Below are 23,129 nucleotides of genomic sequence, written 5' to 3'. Positions count from 1 at the left end.
TAACTGAGCAGAGAAAACAGCTGCAGGACTTATAAGGGAAATGGAAACATTTAGGGAAAACTTTTAATGAATTCCATAAGATTGTTTTGAGAAACCACTTAGGCATGTATCACCAGGAGATACATCTGGAGGAAAAATGGCAAAAGCAGCAGTTCCTCCAGTAGAGCAGGAAACAACTTACTTGGCTCTCAGGAACACAGAACAACTGAGGAAAGAAACTGGAAAGAAAAGGGATACCAGGGTTCTGAAAATCTGTGACAGAGAAAAGAGGGAGAGACAGTAATAGATGGTGTAACATGAGATGATAAAACAGGGAGTACAGAGGAGAACAAGATGACACAGTGGGAAAACAAAATGGGCCAGGGTTTACAGATGAATCTGAGTCCAAAATTTATGGAATTATTGTCATAAGATGAAAAAGGGGGATGACATACACAAATAAGGAGAAAAGCCAGTGACTTCAAACATAAAAGAAGGTAACAGCTGCTCTCCTGTTTCACTAAGTTGGATCATTTACCACATCCATATTTCAAATAGTAATTAATTACGTTGTACTGGAGCCAACAACAGCAGGGACTCTTTATTAATGAATGCATAGATCTGATAAACAACTGTGCTGAAGATGGATTTTACCAGTAAACTTTAGCATTACCCATTTCCTATAAGAATGAATATGCATAGAACAGTGCCTCTGAAGATTTTGAAGGTATGAAAAGTAAGAATTCAGACAGCAAGTCTGTAAGAATCCATCAGCAGCAAAAGTTCTGTGGCATCACAACTGAATGATATCAAGTTCTGCAACGGAATCAACTCCATGATCCATGAATGGTATTACAGCATTTCAGAAAAAAGAAATTAAAAGCTATAAAAAAACCCAAACCACCCACCAGAAAACACCACTCCTCCAGACCCAAACAAACAAACAAAAATATTTATTTCTCTGTACTGAGCTTAGGAAATTGGAGCACTTTTCTGAGAAGGATCAGAACTCACTGGCTGCTGTTCAATATGCAAACAAGTCTAATTACTCCCTCTGGCTGGTACCAAAATGTTTGACTCCTGTCAGGTGCAGTTTTTCACCTGGGCTCTGGAATCCTGGCTGTGCTGCTGCTCAGTTTCAGAGCTCCAAGCAAAGACAAGGAATGCACATGCAGACCTACCTCTCAGGAGATGGGATAAGCACCTTTCATCACCAGAGTCTCCTCAGCTCAAAACCACCCAGCTGGAGCCTTTGCACTGCTCAGTCTATGTGGGCACTACTCACTTTGTTGCTCCCTATTTTTGGAATAAGGTTCTACTTTCTTGCTCAGAAAGCTGAGTTTAGCTGTAGGCTGCTATTTCATTCCTTTATTAAGCATCTTTCAACACATTCAGTATCCAAAAATTTATTCATCGTAAAGAAGGAGTTTGGATACAAAACTGCTTTTAAAGTTTATCCCCAAGTTTTCCAGACCCTTAGCAATGGCATTTAAGTCACACATAAAGCTCAAGGAAAAGGTCAGATTTTTCAGCTTTCTAGGAAGGAAGGAAGGACACAAGGATGGAAAGACCTAAGTGATAATTGCTTAATCATCTAAGCTCAGTGCCCAGCCACCCAAAGCAGAAGCAAGGAACACAAGAGAACCGTGTCTGTCTTTCTAAAAAAAATCTGTTTCAAATCTTGCAGGCAATAAAAAAAAAAAAAAGAGAAAGAAGAAAAACAAGTCACCATGCAGCTCAAAGCAGGAGAAAAAATGGTGAAGCCATAAAACAGAGACTGGAGAATCTGTTTTCATCTTTTCCACACACTTTGGGGTGAACAGGCTACAGCAGGCCAGAAACAAGAATTTCTACCTTGTCCTTAGCCTGGCATGGAAATAACCCAGCAGTCCACACACACATTTCAAAGAGCACAACTGGCTGCATTTTCCTTCATTTCTCTTCTATGTAGCTTTAACACAAGACTTGCTATTATTTTATTTTATTTTTTTTTTTGGCCTGTAACAAAGCTTTTTCCTGCATTATTCTTTCTCAGTATCACCCTGTATTTAGTAATTGTCAATTCACTTTACGCTAGTGACAACAATTCTCAGTATAATCTGATCAGCAAAAATCCACTTAAAGCTAGTGGCATGCCCCACACACCGTTTCATCAAGATTATTAGCATTAGTATTTTCTCAAGCCCCGAGATGCTGTGACCAGGATCACAGTCCCAGTGCCAGCACAACACATCAGGGATTTGTGAGTGGCACCGATTCCTCTGTCACAGGCACACAACTGCGGTGCTGCAATCAAGAGATCTGCCTGAGGAAACCGGGGATGCTGCTAAGAGAGATTAGATTGAAATCTAAAATCCTTGACACCTAGCTAAGTACACATGACAAGGCTGTGGAGAATGCTGGATCTTTGCACCTTTCTGTAATAAAACCTGAATGTAATCTAAATAGATTTATACCATCTGTCTCTTGAAATGAAAGGGATATGAATTTGTATTTTCTAGGCTACTTCTACTATTGACTACTTTCCCTTACACTTCTAAAGCTGAACACAGAGTGAAAGTATTAAAATCAATGCAATATTTATTTCTATCCTTTGAGACTGCCTAGTAACACCCATCAATATCAAACCTTTACTTAGTACCAGCCATCATGCGAAAATTGAAATTCCTGCACTCTTGATGCAAGTATTTATAGCAAACCTTGTGAGAAAACTGCTAGCTGGACTAATCCTTACCCTGACATTTTGGAATATGGGATTAGAAGTCTCTCCAGCTGCTTTCTTATGAGCCACAGCATCAGTGAGGTGGCAGGAAAAAGGGAAGTGTGTGCATCCACTGAAATCAGAGGCAGTACTTCCAGGCTGATATCACATTTTAAGAATATCCTGGGTACTTTCAGTGCAAAGTTCTGTCATTCCCTCAGTGCACACATCCTCAATATCCAGAAATCTTACAGGAGAAATCGTGACTAATGGAGCACACAGCAGAGCTGCAGAAATCTGCACTGCAAATCAGAGCTGTAATGAACAGTCACTGCTATTGGAACCCATAACTGGGGCCATTTGAAAGGAAGTAAAGCCAGATGGGGATGCTTAATTTACTTTCACTTAGCTTTGGTGTTCTCTGCATAATTCCTGCACAAATCCCCTCAACACTCTCAGAATATTTTGCATAGGGAAGGACGTGCTGGCATGCAACACATTAATCTTCATATACCAATAGGCACAATGTGTGCCAGCAGACACAACAACCCATAATGATAGAGCTTATAATTTCTCCTCAGTTGTTTTCAGCAATGGAATAAGTCAAAAGTACTGGTGAAAAGAGTCTGTGTCATTCAAATTACACTGTAAGCATTTTTCTTTCTCCCAGTTTTATTGTAAAGGCAAAAAGATGTGGAAAATAAAAGGATTTCTGCCATTCAAAATTCCCAGAGCCTGGACAGAGGCATGAGGACTGGCAAACAAATCAGGAATTTACACACTCTCAAATACACACAGAAGATTTTATGGCAAAAGTTTAGGTCTCAACTTTTCTATCAGCTTTCAATGTGCTACCTAACTTCCTGACAGTGAGGAAGTTACTGCTGGGACTAAACTGCAGAAAGGCATTTCCTAAATGTCCATGGACATGTGCATGGGAATACATCTATTACATATATATATATGTATATATATATAACAGATCAATTCAGAACTCTCAGCAACATTAAACAAGATCTTCCACTGTAAGTATCTAATGATGATAGAAAGTTCATCCTGTTGTATTTAAGAACAGATGTTTTGAAAATAGATTTCTAGATAGCCTCAAATGCTAAAGTAGAAAAAAGCTGAGTTATTAATCAGCACTTACTTTTATATCCTCTAGAAAAGTCAAAGTCATTTTAAAAATATAGTTTTAAGAAGCCAATTTTGATGCTGAACATTTTTCTTTCTTTTCTACATGCAGTTTCAGATGCTAGCATTTATACACAGGCTACAACACGACACATTAACATATAACAGGGATATAATTAGTCTCTGCTGATGTCAGCTAAAGACCATCCACACATTTCTATGCAAGGCTGCTTTCCAGTTAGAAAACTTTGATATAAATCATATATTAGTATTTTTTTTCTCCAAACTTTATCCCATATCACTGCCTTGAAAGTAAATAGTCCCCTAAAACAAGATAGTTTGCAGATTGTTAATACTTTTTGCTCAGAAGCTCAGCCACGTGTAAAATAGGTGTATGTTCATGTAATTGGCCACAGTATTTTGCTCCATGGTTAAATGCATGATTTCCTCTAATAGAATGCCACTGTGGTCTACATCACATTTTCTACTTCATAAAGATCCAATGAGCTGTGACCACAGGCTCCCCAACTTAATGGAAAGTTCACTTGGTGACTTCCGAGTTTAAATTGTCCCTTTCTACTGTGAATCAATAGATTTAAAACACATTCATGGATCTCTTCCCCAACACCTTTAATCTCAAGAGACTTAGAAAGTAGATCTGACTCAGATTTATCACTCTAAACCAAGGTCCTCCCTCTTTATAGTATAACAACAAAACTGAATCATGGAGACACCTCCTTGGTGCAAACCACACACCTGCCCAGGTATTCAGATACCTGCAGCTTCCAATATTTCCTTTCTAAAAGGTTGGAAGCAGTCCTTACAAAGCTGTGAAGTTTTTCTAAAAAGTCTTTTACTGCTCAAAATTTATTTGCTCTCAGCAAGAACACAAATATCTGAATGATACAGTAAATTCAATTTCATGCACATAAAGAAAGATGCAAAACACCCACATGCAGCTCTGGCTGAGGATTTCTACATCTTTGCAGCCAAAGAACTGTCCTTACATTAAACTAATTTTTTAAAAGGCCTAATTTTTGTTTATTGGTTTTATTGTATTTTTAGATGGCTACCTCAATCAACAAGAAAATGAGACTAGATCAAGTCAAGGAAGTGTGTACATAAAGAATCCCACTATGCTGGCCAAGACTCGAAACATTCTACATGGAGATGCAAGTCTTAATCAGCACTTTTAATAATTTCAGAAACCTTTAAAACCCTATCACAGTCTAGGAACATCAGAAAATAAATCTAAAGGCTATGTCTGAGTCAGGAAAATGAGGAAAAAGGGTGTGGTGGAACTGACATGAACAGACTGAGTCTCCAGGCACCTCAAAAACACATAGGCAGGAATTAACACATTCAAATAAATTTTTCCACTAGATAAATTAAGAGTGGGAAGTTAAATTAAAGATTTTATGAGAAAGAAGAGAATTAAAACAGTAAGAACCCAGAGTGAATGTCACCTGGGGTCAAGACTGGTAGATTTGTGTTCTGAGGAAGGGGAAGAACACTCAATGCTCTTTTGGAGCAAGCTGAAACTTTTAACACATTAATTGGCTCCAAAAGAGTCAAGCAATTCCTAAAAAAGGAATAAGGTACCTAGGCCCTCTTATAAAAGAGAATAAATTTATGAGAAACCAGCTTTTTCAAAGCACAGCACCTAAAATGGGAACTGAAAGCACCAGCCTGAGTGCAAAATGAGAACCACAGAAAAATCAATGATTCCAATTTGTAAAGAAAGCACAAATCAAATATTGTTAATATGATATATAAGCACAATATAAACTATTTGTACTGCACACATTAAGGGTAAATTGCTAGAATAAATTCTATTTTCATGAAAAAGTACTGCAAACAACATGCTGACGTGTCAGGAAAGTGAAAATAATAACACTGACATTATTAGTACGATATGCTATTTCCTAGTGATTTCCCAGGATCATCTATTCTCACTTCAAGCAGCTGTTTAAATCCCCTTTTTTGCCTCACCAAATCTAGTTTTGTTTTACATTCATTATATAACTCGTGCAGTCTATTGCTTAGACTATTACTATAATCCTCACTTCATTGCAAACAAGAAAGAGAGGCAATGTTTTTCCATTCGGAATTTCAGGAGGTGCTGATGGTTTCAGCAGGGGACTGTGAGTTTTGGGAATGAAAATAGTGCAGGTCACTGATTTTTCCCTTCCTTCACAAGGCAAGTGAAAACAACATTCAGAGAGGAAAAAAAAACCCAATCCCTGACGCTGGCAAACAGAAGAGGAATATGTTAGCACTCTAAAAAAGGTCAAATCCAGCTCCAAGGATCAGAGAACAGACCTTGTGAAGAGTCCTTCCAGTGGCAGAATGATCCAACTCTGCTTCTCAGCCTGGGCTTTCACACGCTCCACACCATTCCCTGCACTGATCAACTCGAGCCCCTCTGCCTCCTTCCAGCCTTCTTTTAAAGCTCAGAATGCAGAAAAAATCCCAAGTGTTATTTTGTAATAAGAGTCTCTGACTAGTATAAAAAGAGGTTTGGGGGGTTTGCCTCTGTCCAACAGCTGAAAGACAATTTAATTGAACAGCTCTGGAGAGCACATAGAGAATGAATTTAACTGAGGGCATAAACATCTCCATCATGGAAATTATCATTGTAAAAGTATCTTTCCCACAATAGGGAAGAGATGGCCATGGGTTTGCCAAAAGATACAGTCTTCTTCACCCAGGGACTGTTTCTTCCCAAAGGGGCTGAAAATAACACCATGGAAAACAGAATGAGTAAGTTTAGCAGCTGCTGTCCACAGAAGTTTTTGACTAGAGGATGAATAGAAAAAGGTTGTGATTGTTCCTTCCAATATTAATTACTATGAGGGCTACATTTTCAATATGACTCTACTTATAAAAAAAACTTATTTCAGGTTATTAATTCTGCTTATCAAATATGCCTCGTACTCAAATATTTTGTTTTTACTCTGTCGAATCATTAGAAATGCATCACAAATTGAAAAGTAAACAATCCAGCTGCCACTGAAAGACTGCTTAGAGCTTTATTCTGAATGGGATGGAAATAACCAGGGTAAATACTTGTATAGTAAAAATGACTCACACTACTTGCAACACCATCACTTTTACTGCTTTTTCTACAACTTTCAGGTAGCAAAATGGGCTCAGCAGCTCAGCCTCCCTACTAAAATAAATACACAGGTTCATGTGTGTATTTGAAAACCCTTCCAGGACAAACAGAGCTGCAGAATAATTGGGGCCAGAAGGACAGGCCTCTGGAGTGAGCTCCAGCTGCAGCTCAAACTGGACCTACTTTCAAAATGAGCTAAGTTTTCTCATGGCCCTGTTTGGTCACACCTCCAGTACCTTCAGGTGTGGAAAGCCCCCAGCGTCTCTGGAATCACTGTGAAGAGATTCCTCCTCCTCCTCCTCCTCTCTCCCATTCCCAGGAGCATTTCCCTGGTGCTGCTGCAACCCCTGCTTGCTGCTCCTCAGCTGTGCCCCCTTGAGAGGACCCTCCCTGCCCCTGCCTCCTCTCCAGCCCCTCTGGGAGTGTCTGACAGCAGTGCCCAACATCCTCTGCTGGGACACGACCTGCTCCAGCCTCCACCCAAACCCCTTCAGGCTCTGCAATCCCCGCGGGACATCATGTGCCAGACACGGCTCCAGGTGGGCCCAAAAAAGGCAAGAGAGATCACTTAGCCTTCCTTAAGAACCACAAAAGAATTCTCATGTAAGTGTTAATGCCAGGGCGATGGGAGCACGTGGAGATGAGATTTCATGGTGCACCTTGAGGATCTCCTCTAAGGAAGGCCGTGAGGAGCAATACTACTGCCAACCTAACACCCACGTGTCCTCACTCAAGAGCAAGGGCGAAAATAAAGGAAAACTGTCACTCTTAGTTGTTAAATATCTTCATTAGACAAGAATGAGGATAATTACTGCTCACAGAATTCACAGTTTGAAAAAGCCTCATCCATTTTCTCTCCTGTTGATGCGGCACACACCAAAGGGCTCACACTGGGGGCCTTTCTGCACACAGCAGGGGAGGGAGGGGAAAGAAAATTCATCAAAGTACAATGGAACACTTGCCTCAAACCAACTTCCATCACTTCATATGTCCCAGAACCACTGAAAATTCTTATTAAGGTTTATCTAGTTTGTTTATTAATAAAATACGTTTGGAATACAGAACACCACACAGGTACTGCTTCAGCCACGGTTCACCTGTTGCAGAGCTGCTGGAAAGAAGCTGAAAGAAGCTGATTTGCTGAAAAGAAGCACTGACAGACCCTGTTTGTTGGGTCCAGTATCAGGCAGCTCCCCTCCCCTCAGCCCTCTGGATAAGAACTCCTTCCACAGCCCCATTTTAATGAACAGGCCTGGGGGGGCTTGGCTGGCTAAAGGACAGAGCTGCGGCCATGAAGGACATTTCCAATCTTCTCTGAGCTTCCTTGGGAGGAAGAAATACACCTTTTATCTCCACCCCAGCCATTAGTCAGGGATAAGGAGCCACTCAGCATGGTCACAAGGCGTGTTATCGCTGCCGTTCATCGGGAGATGGATGAGGGCCCCTCACCAACCCTGCCAATGGGGCTGCACAGTTCCCAACAGTGTGCACAGCACAGGGATCCACTCACAGCATGGAATGATTCACTGCTCTCACCTCCAGCACAGGGATCCACTCACAGCATGGAATGATTCACTGCTCTCACCTCCAGCACAGGGATCCACTCACAGCACAGAATGATTCACTGATCTCACCTCCAGCAGCACAGGGATCCACTCATGGGCACAGAATGATTCACTGCCCTCACCTCCAGCACAGGGATCCACTCACAGCATGGAATGATTCACTGCCCTCACCTCCAGCACAGGGATCCACTCACAGCATGGAATGATTCACTGATCTCACCTCCAGCACAGGGATCCACTCATGGGCATGGAATGATTCACTGCCCTCACCTCCAGCACAGGGATCCACTCACAGCACAGGGATCCACTCATGGGCACAGAATGATTCACTGATCTCACCTCCAGCAGCACAGGGATCCACTCACAGCACAGAATGATTCACTGCTCTCACCTCCAGCACAGGGATCCACTCACAGCACAGAATGATTCACTGATCTCACCTCCAGCACAGGGATCCACTCACAGCTCAGAATGATTCACTGATCTCACCTCCAGCACAGGGATCCACTCACAGCATGGAATGATTCACTGCTCTCACCTCCAGCACAGGGATCCACTCATGGGCATGGAATGATTCACTGATCTCACCTCCAGCACAGGGATCCACTCACAGCATGGAATGATTCACTGCCCTCACCTCCAGCAGCACAGCAGGCTTGGAACAGGGAACTGTTTTAGAAATAATCTAATTCTCCTTGTATGGCTCATCTTCTTCTCAGGACCCACAGCAGCAAAGCTCTTGTGCTCCTTCCCCCTTTTTTGCCCATTATTTTCAAATAAATAAATGTATCAGACCATAGTTTCTAACTACAATCCAATAGGGAAGGTTTTCATTCAAGCTGTATTTTGAGGGTAAGGATTGCCTTATTCTAGTCCTTCTGGTTTTCAGGTTTTAGAAAATATTTAAAAAAAAAATAAAAATTAAAAATTACTTCACAACAATTTTACAGATCCTTCTAATTTATTATTCCCAGCTATTATCGTTTACAATTTTTAGTAAAAACTGCAGTACATACCACAAACTTAAGAATTAAAATTTCCATGTATATTGCTAAGACTTATATATTTACCTTTTAACCATTTTAATTGAGCCTTATGCTGCATAAAGCTAAATTCTTCAAAAGTTTAATTTTCTATAATTATTTTTATTTCATGTTTAAGCTATTACCTTTTTGCAGTACAATATCAACAACACACATGTAATCATTTTTCCAAGTTGCAGCTTACAGATTTCCATGTTTCAACTATCTACAACTGCTCAAGTCTTCCTCCATTTCCACAGCATTAATAAAGGAGAGTCTAGAAAGTCACATGATTTACAATTGTTAAATCATCATGAGTTTCAAAGTAACTGACTTTCCTCAAAGCTACTGATTTCTTGCAAAGGATTAATAAATGGAATTTTAGCAGGGGAAACATACACATAATAAATGTACATAATAAAGTACAGTCGATGCACATAAATCATATTTCAGTTATCATATCCTCCATATTCTTTTTAGTACTTCATCACAAGTTACTACTAAAATTAAAGAATTAAAAATAAAGATACCAGAACATTTTTTTCCCCTGTCCTTCCCCCTCAACTTCAATTCTCTTTCAGGGAAGCTGCAGATTCCAGTCTTCTTCCTCACTTGCTTCTGCCAGCTCCATCAGATATCGTTACTTTGACTGCAGAATCCCTCATCTCCAGAGGGTTGTGCTCAGAACCCAACCCAGCACCCTCCAGCCTGCCCACAGTGCTTTGTGCCTCAGAACTCCAGAAGAGGAGAGGATCTGTAAATTCAAATATCCCCCTGGAAACAGGGGGCAGGTAAAGACCCCTACAAATGCTCTGCAGGCCTTGGGGATTTGTGAAATCCCCATGTCCCTTGGATGTTTGCTGCTCCTTTCCAACAGCCTGCACAAAAGTCTTGTGCTATTCACCCGCTGTCCCACCACAAGCAATTAAACCTGAGACAGAACATAATGACAAGGACACTGAAAGGGGGCCAGGGGACTCCCAATATTCTTAGAAAATCCTGGCTGACAATTCCAGCTGTGGCCACCAGCATAGAGCACACTGAGCATGCAGGGTGGCACAGATAAAGGAGTGCTCTGCTGCTAGAAAGCAAAATCAAAACTCTGCTGAATCAAATGTTGTACATTGCCCTGGCAAAGCCAAAAGTCCAACTGGGACAGGAGAGACCAACGAGAGAAGTAACAAAATGGAAATCACCGGGTGTTGGGAGCAGGACGTCCAGACAGCTCTTTGGAGAGGGAGGTTTCTGAGCTGACATTAAGTGAGCTGAAAACAAGTCACATTCACACTCTTCTATCAGTATTTCCTGTCTCCAGGTGTTGCTCTGCACTGCAGCAAGGCTGGGGTCAGCTGTCTGAACATAAATGTCTGGTGCCACTTCCGACACTGGGACACCCAGCCTGGGCTCCATCTGCTCCTTCAGCAGCACAACCTGGAAACCCAAGGTCAGATCCACCAGATCTCATCAGAGATGATGCAATGTGGAAAACATTTGAAGTATAAAGCCGTGTGAAAAATTATTTCCCAGCTATTATTTTTATTTCTCTATTTCTATTTGCACTGATTGCACTTATTTCATTATTATCTCTGCTGATATTTTAGCTATTAAGCAGAAAGCAACTATGAGCAAGTTTGTTTGCCTCTTTTCTCTGTCAAGTCATTCTTTTGCACAGAAATTTGAGTAATGTCCTACTGAAACAAATAAAACCAAGACACTGCTAAGCTATTTATCAGCATTCTACCAGTGTCTTTCCCACACCATTTAGAAAAATACATTTTGCTTACAATGAAAAGTTGAAGACAGAGGCTGAGGAGATACACGGTTTGTACCTTGGCACATAATGACTGTAATGTTCCTTACACAGAGCTCATCATTATCTCCTGCTTTTGTCATGATAGGACAACTCTGGCATCATAATTAGCTTTCTAATAAAGCACTTCCCTCCATCAAAAGTCCAAACTTCCAAACATTTCTACCCGAGGACTCAATAAAAAGCAAAAATAGAGAATAAGAAGCTATCATACTCTATCATACTCTAAGTTACAACATGTAAATCTGTTATTTAAAAAAAAAAAACTGTGAGATTTAACCCCCTATTCTAACTCCAGAACTTTGTTTCTACAAATGTAATACTCAAGAAATGAAAAGTACAGTCTAAAATGTTCTAAATGCATTTGATTTCCAGGCAATTGTCCATTTTCAATCTGCAACTGTTTTATGTTTTAGCTAAAGATTCAAAGCATATTTTTTACTGGTTTTATTCCATGAATTTTAACAAAACCTGAAAAATCTAGTTGTATTTAGTAAGCAAACTATGAGCTCATTTTTCAAACTTCAGGTCAGGAGCAACTTCACTTACTGTACACTGGAAAGATACCCAGCACATCTTCTAAAACACAGTTATGAAAAAGATACACTGTACTTTGAATTTTGGCTATAACACTATTCATTTTTTTAAGAGGAAGGGGAAAAAAAAAAACAACATAAAGCCCAACACAATACAAAATTCAAGCAAAGTAAAAGAGATGTCAGGTAAAAAAATTGTTATACATATGCAGGACATAATAATTTGATGTTATTTTAAAGATATTTAATAAGAAAACTCAGAACGAGGCTGTTAGTTCATCTTGATGCAAATGAAATCAATGCATCTGATTTTATGTCACAGACTAGTTCTGAAATGTTAAGCGGCCAAATATATAAAAAAAATAAATAAACCACACCCAGCTAAAACCAGATCCCTTAACAGAAATCAGTCTGCTGCAGAACACACCAAATTCTGCTGAGAAGTGAAGCTGCAGTTGTCTGGCACACCTGGAATTATGATCTATATGTATTCTGATCCAGCAGCACTTTTAGCACTTAGCACAGAATGCTTTGTCATTGTCTAACACTGGGACTAGAACTAAATGATAATTTCTCCTTGTTACAAACAAACTTTCTTTCCCAAACTGTATTTTATATTTCACATCCACAAAAATACTTTTATTTTTTTGACATTTTTCTTTTCTGGTCATAGATTAAGTAGCAAAGTTAATTACAGTTAAACAATTTTCAGTAAATCTAAGTAAGTTACCAAACTGTCATTGCTGGTGGCATTAAAATACCAAAGAGATGCTTTCGATGACGAGTAGAAGAGGCAAATTTTCCAGGTCATTGTCATAAAAATGATAAAGCAGGCTGCCAAGAAACCCCTGGGCACAGACTCTCTGGGTCTGGGAACTGTTTTATACTTCCCTGCATATCTCAGGCACTGCTGAACTCACTGAACACGCTACAATAGAGATTTCCCAGAGCATGCCAGCAAACCCACAAGGGTAATTTAAGCTGCACTGGAAGAACATGTCTTTTAAACTTCTAAATAAAGATATTCAGAAGCTCATGTAATTGCCTGGAATCTCTGGAGTCAGTTCAGACAACAAATTCTGTCAAAGGATTTCCTCCCAGGGAAGGGTCACCTTAAAGACTAACAGGGGAAGACAGCGAGTCCATTAGATCAAGGGACCAAATCCACCACAGCCTGACATGTAGATACAAGGCAGGAAAGGTGTCAGGAAATTAATGAGCCGTTAACTGGGCCAAGACTAACACCCAAAAAGAGTAAAGAAGTGCAAGGGAATTGGATATCAATCTACTGGTGGCAGCCTGCAATGGCTTGTAACACCGAGTAAAAGAGGATAGATGGAGCAAGGAGAACAAGCTCCAGTCACCTGTCCCATGTCACTGGGAAAAGCAAGCCCTGAAATGCCTGCACGCCTCAGGAGATGAGTTCATTAGCATTCCAACCCACAGAACAAGAGGCTGGACACTGCAATGCTTGTTTCTCACTGCAGCATTCTGCTTTTGCACGAGTAAGTGCACACAGAAGGGGAAAAGTCACACCCAGCGTACTCATCCTAAGATTTCTGTGCACAACAGCTCTCCTCCCAGCCCCAGAAAACAACAAATCCTCTCTGTCACTTCCAAAGAGCAGCAAGGAACACAATGCAGGCAGCACTTGGAGGAACAAGCCAGGAAAAGTTCTGGCCTACATGACAGGGCATCTCTTTAAAGAGCCACAATAAGACCATAAAGGGACATTAGAGACAGACATTTAACTGAAACTCAGGGTAATATCCTCCACTGGGAGTATTAGCACTTAATTGGGAACAAACTAAGTGACTGACTTAATTCTGATATATTGCACCATCTGTAGAGTCCAGGTTATAATTGATAGGCCAGCTGGATGTGGAGCAAGGTACAGCATGTGAAATACTGTACTGTGTTTCTCACTCATTATTACTTTGCTAAACTGTTAAAGTTTAAATTGTCCTTTCTATTAAATGGCCATTGTTTCGTACTTATTCCTTGTTAATTAACATGTTATGAAATAGGTCATGGCTTTAAGTACATGACAAGACTATTACTCTGAAAATCTCTTTGTCTTCTCTTTCCACTAGAAAATTACCTTAACAATACACATGAAAGAGGTCATGGAGCTGTCCATGACCATGATCCTGTGCAAACACATGAGTAAATTAAAGGAATTTCTCAATTCTTATACGAGCTCTGACTAACTGTAAAACAAACTGTGATTCATTTTCTAGCCTAGGCTACCCTTAATTCTGAAGCACTAAAGTGAAAATCAGTGGGTTTGGGACTAGTGAAATCTATAGCACTTTATTGTTGAGGTAGTTTGATCTGAGAACCATAAAGTTGGCTTATTCTAAAACATGGGCAACTTTGCAAACCTCTTCAATGTATTTTATAACATTTCAATAGCTGGTCAAGAGTGCCTGGACTTTGGAATAGGCTTCCTCTTATTTCATATAACAAAAAAGGGATTAACCTGAAAGTCCCACTGGCAACAGCAGATGTAAAATAAGACACATTTTGAGCATCTTGCTTTCAATGGTATGAAACCATTCTCACCAAGGACTTCACCTATTTTACCTAACTGTAAGGCAAAGGAAAATAATTTAAATATGACCTTATATATATATCCTTATTTCCTTAGTACAAAATGGAAGTTATTGTAATAAATGGGCTATTGCTGGATTCCATGATTTATATCTCTTTGCATGAATGTAAAAGGGGTGCAGTTAAACAGAGAAACTCTGGAATTCTGACTCGCTGTCTGTGAGTAGAAAAATCACCAGTGGTTAATTGCAAGGTGTCTCCTGTGATGGTAAGGTAGGATCTAACAGGTCCCTTCCCACTTTTATGTTGATTTCAGAACTCTCAGAACTGGCAGTGTGTGCCCCAAGCTGTGGCAGCCCCAGATGCAGCAATTTCCATCATTCCCCTTCAGAAACACGTCAGGAGCTGCTCTCATCCCTTGAGCTGATACTGCTAAACCAAGCATCATGACAGATGTTAATTAAAAGAAATAAATACAGCACAAGTGTTGAAACAACAAAACTCACGATCTGCCATGCAACAAAAAAGCCAACAGCTCACTTTATGTGTTGATTTGTGCTCTTCCCTGAGACGTGAGGAACTTGACTGCATTCCAAAATGCTATTGATGCACTTTATTGTGCTGTTCCTTCATGTAACCAAATACATGTGGAAGATATTTGGGCTCTGAAAGAGTGGAATTACATTTGAATTAATTTTTTTGTTTTCATTTTTGCAGAAAAACAGAAACACGTCTAGAGGACAGTGGTTTTCAGAAGAAACTTGGGAGCAAGTTTATCTCATAAATGCTTCTCTGGTGTTTCAAACATTTTCTAGGGGAAACAAAAATAACTTGAAGCTTCTTATCACCTGAACCATACCGCAAAAGGTCACTGCAGACAGATCAGTGTCAGAGCAGCAGCCATTATTAAGCTCCAAATGGCCTGGATTCTTCCATTTTTCAGTGGTGAAATTTCATCCAACATCGATGAAATCTATTATACAAGTCACTGCTGCACGTCCTGCACACAGCAGGAAATCTCCACACATCAGCACAAGCACAGAAACACCAGGTCAGTGGGATCTACACTTAAACTTTAAATGTACGCTCTGATTTAACAATTGGTTTCTCAGGTAGCAAGAGAAGGCAAGAAAATCACCAGAGCCAGCTCAGAGCCCTTTTCCTTTGGCTGTTAGGGATGCTGTGCAGCTCCCCAGGGCAGTGAATCAGGAGCCAGGCTGGGATGGTGCTGAATGGCACAGGAACCCCCCAGAGCACATCCCAACCCACGGGGAAAGGCTTCAGGAGCACCTGCAGCTCCTGCCTTTGGGACTGACATTCTGGTCATTCTCCCAAAGAACACCAGGAGCAGGATGTCCCACGGCCAACATTTAGCTGCAAGGAAGGCAGCTACCAGCTCAAGGAATATTTAAACACAACTACATAGACAGAGGGAAAAAAGAGATCATTTTTAGAAATGCAATCTGCGTTATTTCTAATTTTTATCAAGTGTGTTGGCACAATGCAGGGCAGCATCTCTCCAGGCTGCTCAGAATGGAAGGCACACAGCAGCATAAACACAGACAACCTGGAATTAAAATCATAAACCAATTGATAAGCAGAGATGTGGTTTGAAAGATGAAAGATAACAAAGCACCATATGCAAATCCAGTTCTTACTCTAATGTGACGTGATATTTACACGTATTTTATGTGTAGGTGTTACATATTGTATTTGATGTGTATATATTATTTTTTTTTAATTGCTTACTTCAGTAAAAGCACAATGAGGCAAAGAACAGAAACATCAGACAGAATTTATTTTTGTTCTTACATTTTCAGACTCGATTAGAAATATTTTTGGGCACACATATAACATTTGCTGCAAAATTTCAAAAACAAGATTTGCTATGGTGAATCTTGACAAAGATGAAAACAAAACTCTTTATACTTAAAAAAATCATCTGATGCAAATGCAAATGTATGATTCATTCCAACTAACCTTGCCTTATTACAAAGTAATAATTAGGAAAGATTATGACACGAAGTGGAAGGAGGGGGCTGACTTTTAGCCAAAAAAAACACAGAAATGAACTGAGGAATTTTAAAAGTTGAAGCAACAGCAAGCTGCAATTTTGGCTACCATTAAGGACATTATACTATTCACTGCAATTTCTGTTAACAGCAGACTTAAAAGTACGTGGCTTCATACTAAGAACTGGGCAGTAATGTACATCTTTATTTCCACTTAAAGCTGTGTCAGTGGCTCAGTATTCTGTCAGGATATTCCTCTCCTGTCTCACCAGTTTAAAATATTAGTAATTTGTGGTAAAAGAAAAATAATTTTAAAATCTCTAAAGAGGGGGGGGAAAAAAAGTCCATGAACCTCTTCTCCAAATCCATAGAAAAATCCATATTACCCTTACTTCTTACCACAGTCATTTTGCACATAATTTTAACACTGAAATTAAAGCACATACAACCCCTCACATAGACAAAGTTCTCTTACTGGGATATTCAAAGAGAAATCCAAAGGAAAATTTCACTTTTCTGGAAGCATTTGCCTTACTGATTCTGTTTCGTATCTCGGTGCTGGTTTGTATCTTTAGGTATATTAGGACAGGTATTTACAGCAAAATGCTGAGGGATATCAGATCAAAGGGACAATCACAACGCTACAAAGGTTTTCTAAAACCAGATCCCGGAGAAGCTCAGTAGCTTTGATTCCCCAGTGCCCCGAGGAGAACAGAAAGATGTGATTTCAACTCAGCTTCTTTTCCACAGAGACAACACATCTCCAGCCAGCTGAGCACAAGTCCCCTATTTCTGAGACAAAAGAGCTCCAGTGATGCACAAAACACAGCCAGCCTGAATGTGAGGCAGCACTTCCATCCATCCACAGCTCTGAGACACAGCTCCAGTTCCTCCTCCTGCCTGCAGCAACCTGCAGGATGTCACAGCTCTGCAGGTTTTCAATCACATCTGTTTCCTCTGCCTCGCACAGGGGGACAAATGCAGCCCAGCCCAGCGTGGGTGCTTCAGCACTGCTCAGAAAAATCAGATTGAGGAAACACAGACTGCTAACCCCAGTCCCTGGCCAGTGTGTCCCCAGAGCACTGCAAACAGCCCATCCTTGCTGCACAGCTCTGCACAGAGCCCCTGATTTACAGCCCAGCTCAAGGCAGCAGCCTCAGCTGCTTTAATAACAGCCCTTCTTACAAAAACCAAACAGATCAACATCAAGAAATCAAGATGTGGAAGGTTCATTTTTCAAGTCTGATCAAACTGGGGAACTACTGTTGGTGCCTGTTCTGGACTAAGGGAGGGATAAATAGGGGATCAAAGACAAAAATGACAGAACAGCAGAGGGGAAAAAGAAAACGAAAGACAATTTTGGGGGGAAGGTGAAGAATAGGACAAAACAGTACAGAACAGGCCCATCTGAGTAACATTTTTTATTTTAAGAGCCCCTTGGCTATGGCTTGGCTCAGCTTTATCTGCAGGATATATCATTTCTCACAAATTTTCCTGCAGTAGCCTTTTGATGAGGTGGCACAGTAATAAATGGGGAGATAATTTGATGTGTTGAACTTTTATTGCTAGTGAGGAATAAAAGGATTTTCAGCTCCCTGGCTGAGTGTGCAGTACTGACAGCTGGAGCAGGGAGGGAGAGCTCCCCCGGATTAAACCACAAAAGGAGAATAGGTATGGATTTCTCATAAAAATAACTTCAGTGATAAAACACAGCAGCACTGAGTACCTGTAAGAATTAAACCGTGATTATCAACTGAGTTTATGAAGTTGGCCTGTCATTCTCAAACAAATGAAAGAGTGGGGATGTGCACACACACGTGCTGGACTGGGAATTCACTGGAGCTCTTTGCATCACTGGGAGATGTGGGTGCTGAGCAGGGAGCCCTTGGGGTGCAGCCCACAGTCAGGAGCCAGCAGAGCTGCCCCACTCTCTCTCACAGATTGTTTGTATGTGCTTATGAAAAGGACTCAAGAGAATCCAAAGAATAATGGATTTTAGAGGTTCTAGAGGAAAAAGAATTGGAAAAAAAAAAAAAACACAACCCAAACAACAGTTTGTTTTTACTGTTCATTGTGTTATCAAGTGTGTGCCTGGGTCCAGCACTGGGGCTGAGGGCTCTGGGTGAGCAGGGGACGCTCCATGCTGGGCTCAGCCTGTCCTGGACACCCAGCCCAGGCACCCTGAGCCTCAGACAGGCTGGCAGGGCCATGGGGGAGCGCCTGGGACAGAGGGCACAGCCCAGCAGGGAGAGAGAAAGGGAGAGGAGGGACAGGGGACCCGCAGAGAAGCCACAGGGCAGAGCCCCACTCCAGGGAACTGCTCCTTAGGGAATGCCAAATTCCCTTTAACAACTGCTCCCTTCCAAAGCAGCTGCCCTACCTGGGCTCCAGCCTGCTTTACAGCCCACCACTTCGAGCACAAGCTCTAATTAACAATGACAAAATGATATATGATGTATATAAGCCATCTAAGGATGGCTTATGATTTACATAACATTTCCATTCTTCAAATTCACAAAGCTGATTCTCGGGACAATATTCTGTCTTAAGATATCTGCCTGTGTGGTTACAGCACACACAATCAATTCTGAATGTTGATTTGAATTACTGAAAGGTAATTGAAGAGTAGCTCATTGACACTGAGAAGGCAAACAAACTGTTAATGCTAATTCCTCTGAGTACATCTCACCAAGGATACTGGCAAGAGGGAATAAAAAAACCCAAACATATTCCCAAATTGTAGAAAATCTGTGAACAGATACAGTTTAAAACAGTAATAAAGAATTCTTTTTTATAATAAAAATTAAAGATCTTATACACATTAAGGGAAATTAGTTGAACCTTAGGAACCTCACTTTTGCCCCTTTCAAAAGAGAAAAAAAAAAACGAAAAAAAATAAATAGGTCGTAATTCACCCTTCACGTGTGGTTTAGAAAACATATTTAATGACCTTCCCCCTTCCCTGTAACATTCATATTGTCAGTTAAAGCCACAAGAAAAACAACTATTTTGCATTATACTGAAGAGGCCTTTGATATAATTGGGGTTTAATATATAATAATACTATAAATTATTACACCATTATCTTTCAAATTTAAAATTAGCTAGGTTTAATTACTTAATCTCTTGTGCTATGTCCTGAAATTCCACATTTTTCCTCCAGAAGCCCCCGGATCTTGGCAGGTCCAAGGCAGCCCCAGCAGAGAGCGCAGTTGCTGTTCCAATGAGCAGCACACAGCAGGGGCACACCGAGCTCACTACAGGGCTGGAATCAATGCAGGAGAAAAATCAACAACAGAAAAAGCAACAAAAAAACACACAAAACAACAACAACAAAAAAGCAGCACTGCTTTTCCTGCTTTTTATTACTATTTTTAATCGACCGAATAATTTGATAACTAACTGCTGTGCACGAATCCAGCAGCTCACAGGAAATTCACTTTAAGATGGGCACAGATCCTGACCCTGTGTGCTCAGAGCATGTTTGTGGCCGGATTGTCCCGGGGCAGAGGGGCTGGGGGAGCCCAAAGCTGCAGCTGGGGCTGGGCAGGGCTCCGAGCATCGCTGCTGGCCCCATGGCACACCGGGCTGGCACCGGGACTGCGAGCTGCAGCCACTGCTGCTGCCCAAATCCACACCCAGCGCCTTCCCAAAGCGTGCTGGGACCTCCATCCACCTGTCCTGGATCCTGAAATCCACATCCAGCGCCTTCCCAAAGCGTGCTGGGACCTCCATCCACCGTCCTGGATCCTGAAATCCACACCCAGCGCCTTCCCAAAGCGTGCTGGGACCTCCATCCACCGTCCTGGATCCTGAAATCCACACCCAGCGCCTTCCCAAAGCGTGATGGGACCTCCATCCACCTGTCCTGGATCCTGAAATCCACATCCAGCGCCTTCCCAAAGCGTGCTGGGACCTCCATCCACCGTCCTGATTCCTGAAATCCACATCCAGTGCCTTCCCAAAGGATTCTGTGACCATCCACGTGTCCTGACTCCTGAAATCCACACCCAGCACCTCCCCAAAGCGTGCTGGGACCTCCATCCACGAGAACTGACTCCTGAAATCCAGATCCCATCACTTTCTCAAAGTATTCTGTGACCATCCACATGTCCTGACTCCTGAAATCCACTCCCAGCTCCTTCCCAAAGCTGTGTGCTGAGCCCCTCAGCATGCACAAGTGCCCCCAGCCACACTCAGCTGCTCTGCAACAATTGCATCTCCCTGGGTGCAGCTCCAGCAGCAATGCAACACCACGGGTGTGTCTGTGCTGCCCCACGGGCCACTGAAAGCTCACCCAGCATTTGCAATTAAAGCCTTCCCTGTCTGAGAAACATTTTAAGGCACATAGTCACAGAGAAAAGCAGGAGGAAATCAAGACAAGAGGCACTTTAGAGACTTTTTCCCTGAACAGAGCAGATGTTACTGCTGTTGATGATCTAATGTGTCTGTTCACTTTCTCCTTGTTTGCTGAAGGGCAACCAGGAGTTAACTCAGCCCTGAGTTGCTTTTACAGGAAGACCCAAGGCAAGACAGTAAGCTCAAGATGAAGAAAATCCCAAACACTTAGAAACTCCAGTTGTCATTAGCATTAGCCAGTTTTACCTGCAGCCCTGGGGCTCCAGGTCAGGCGTGATGTGTCCCCTGGGTTAAGTTTCAAACGCTGTTCCTCCCTGGCAGAAGCGCGCTCTCAGTCAGCGTGCGAGCGGTGACACAGCACAGCTGCACAGAACCACGCTGGCAGCACACTCTGCTCCACAAACTCCAGAAAATCCCGACTGATTGCGCTGGGAAAGGAAAAGGAGGAGGGTGGAGGCAGCCAGCAAAAAGGATCCCACCTGCAGCACAGGATGGAGATTTATCTCCAGACATCCAAAATTCCTCAGCCGGGGAAGATGCATCTTCTCCTTGGATTAGAATCTCCCCCTGCCCAGGAAGAAAGAACTTACACTCCTGGACCATTACATCTGATCTGGATCTCATGTTTTTGTATGTTTTAAATGCTTTGGGTGTTGGGCAGTTGAGGAACCCCAAAGTGCACCAGTCACAGGTGACTGTGCTGGATGGAAATGGTGCCAGCAAATATCAGAGGGCAGCGTTAGGACCTCAGAAGTCAGCAGAGGTCTGAACAAGAAGCTAAGACAAAAGAGTGAACACATTATGAAAAATAATAATATACTTTTCAATTTCTTAAATCAGTCATTCCTCCTCTAAGTTTCTAAAAAAGGTTCTGTTTTCTTTGAATTGCAGGTTCCAAGCTGCCAGGGTGGAGAACTCTCCAGAGAATCTGTGCACTGGGCCTGTTTTTAGCAGATACTCTGAGGAGACATATTTTCTCTAATAAAAATATATTCTGGGTTTTTAAGAGCACGTGGAGTAAACACACTGGAAATTTCAGTGGCCACTCAATATTTCTCTAGGAACATTCTAATGAAGGAAATTACATAGAGACACTGAAAAAAAATAATTAAAAATCTGATTTCAGATTATTATTTCTACAAATCAATTATCAAAACTCTATTAATTTATTCCATTAGCTTAGACACTATTATACTACATTATAATTCTCTCTTTTAGGACTGCACATGATTTTATTAGTGTATTCTATCAGTTTTGGAGGTTGAAGGCTTCCGGGTGCAATTTTTTCTCCTCTATCTAATAAAGGTTATTAAGAATTTAAATAAGATTTGAAAGTGAGAATAATTTAGACACCAAAGTAATGGCTATACATATCTCACAACAGTAGTTCATTAGTGGGCTGATATTCAGTCAACTCAATTAAAGCTTCTCACTCGTTTTGCTCTGTAGATTTCCACCCAGTTCCTGAAATCCCAAACCAAAAATCTTAACCCCTGTCCAAATGCAGGAATCACAGGAAGGGTGAAGTATAAAACTCTCAACTTTGTATCTTGGTGGTTGCAAACAGCAGCTGTAGCCAGAAAAAAAATGGAAGAGCAGGAAATCTGCAAACATACACAGAGTTCTTTAAAAATTCGAATTAATTAGACCAAATATGCCTATTGACTTTAGCACCTGCAGGGGCAGTGCCAGGGCTCTGCAGCACATCGAGCAGCAGCAGTCACACAGATGATGGGCCAGCCTTCCTGGCTCTCAGACCAGGGCTGGTGCCCACCCTGAGGAATGTACTACACCTTCCTCACATTACCAAAGCCAGCAGCGTGAAAAATCCATTATATGCGTGCCACAGAAACCTCAAATGCTTAATTTCTACAAGCACACTCCCCCAGATTCCTAACAGTGATAAGGCATGGAACTACAGTGACATCATCTGAAAGAATTGCTCCTTGCCTCAATTACATATTTGTTCCTGTTTTATTAATTTTCTAAACTAATATACAATAAAAATATCCAGTGGCATATTTAAACCAATTTACATACTAAAATTAGGGCCAGCAGCCAATTTGAAGTGAGCTGATTCTGCTGAAGAGGTGTCTGGGGTCCTTTAGATTCTCTACTTGGTGACCCTTGGAGTGGTCTAATAATTTCACGGCATGTGAATCACTGAGCAAGGAAAAAAATCACTAAAAACTGATTATGTTATCAAATTCTGTGAAACTGCATCAATTTATTTATTAAAAACAGTATTTAAACTCCACAATACCACGTGTCAGAGTTCCATGTAGTTAACAGCAGCTGGCACTTTCCTTTTTCATACACTGAAGGAAGGAGAACCAAGGA

The 23,129-nt window shown here is 41.4% G+C and overlaps 1 protein-coding gene across 22 annotated transcripts in view; it reads right to left on the bottom strand.

The window, feature by feature from the left end:
- RBFOX1 (RNA binding fox-1 homolog 1) overlaps positions 1-23,129 on the bottom strand; it is a 1,112,502-nt gene that overhangs the window by 682,119 nt on the left and 407,254 nt on the right. For 2 of the 22 annotated variants that reach the window (XM_023936581.2, XM_086854497.1), the window contains exon 1: positions 1,161-1,242. The exons of the other annotated variants lie outside the window; for them this stretch is intronic. The gene's annotated coding sequence lies outside the window, so the exon portion shown is untranslated. Of the gene's footprint in view, positions 1-1,160; positions 1,243-23,129 lie in introns of those variants that run through there. 22 annotated transcript variants of the gene reach the window in all.

The sequence above is a fragment of the Cyanistes caeruleus genome, chromosome 17 (assembly GCF_971803275.1).
Source record: "Cyanistes caeruleus chromosome 17, bCyaCae1.hap1.1, whole genome shotgun sequence".
Taxonomy (NCBI): Eukaryota; Metazoa; Chordata; class Aves; order Passeriformes; family Paridae; genus Cyanistes; species Cyanistes caeruleus.
The sequence above is the reverse complement of the archived record's forward strand: the minus strand, read 5'-3'. Positions and strand labels throughout refer to the sequence as shown.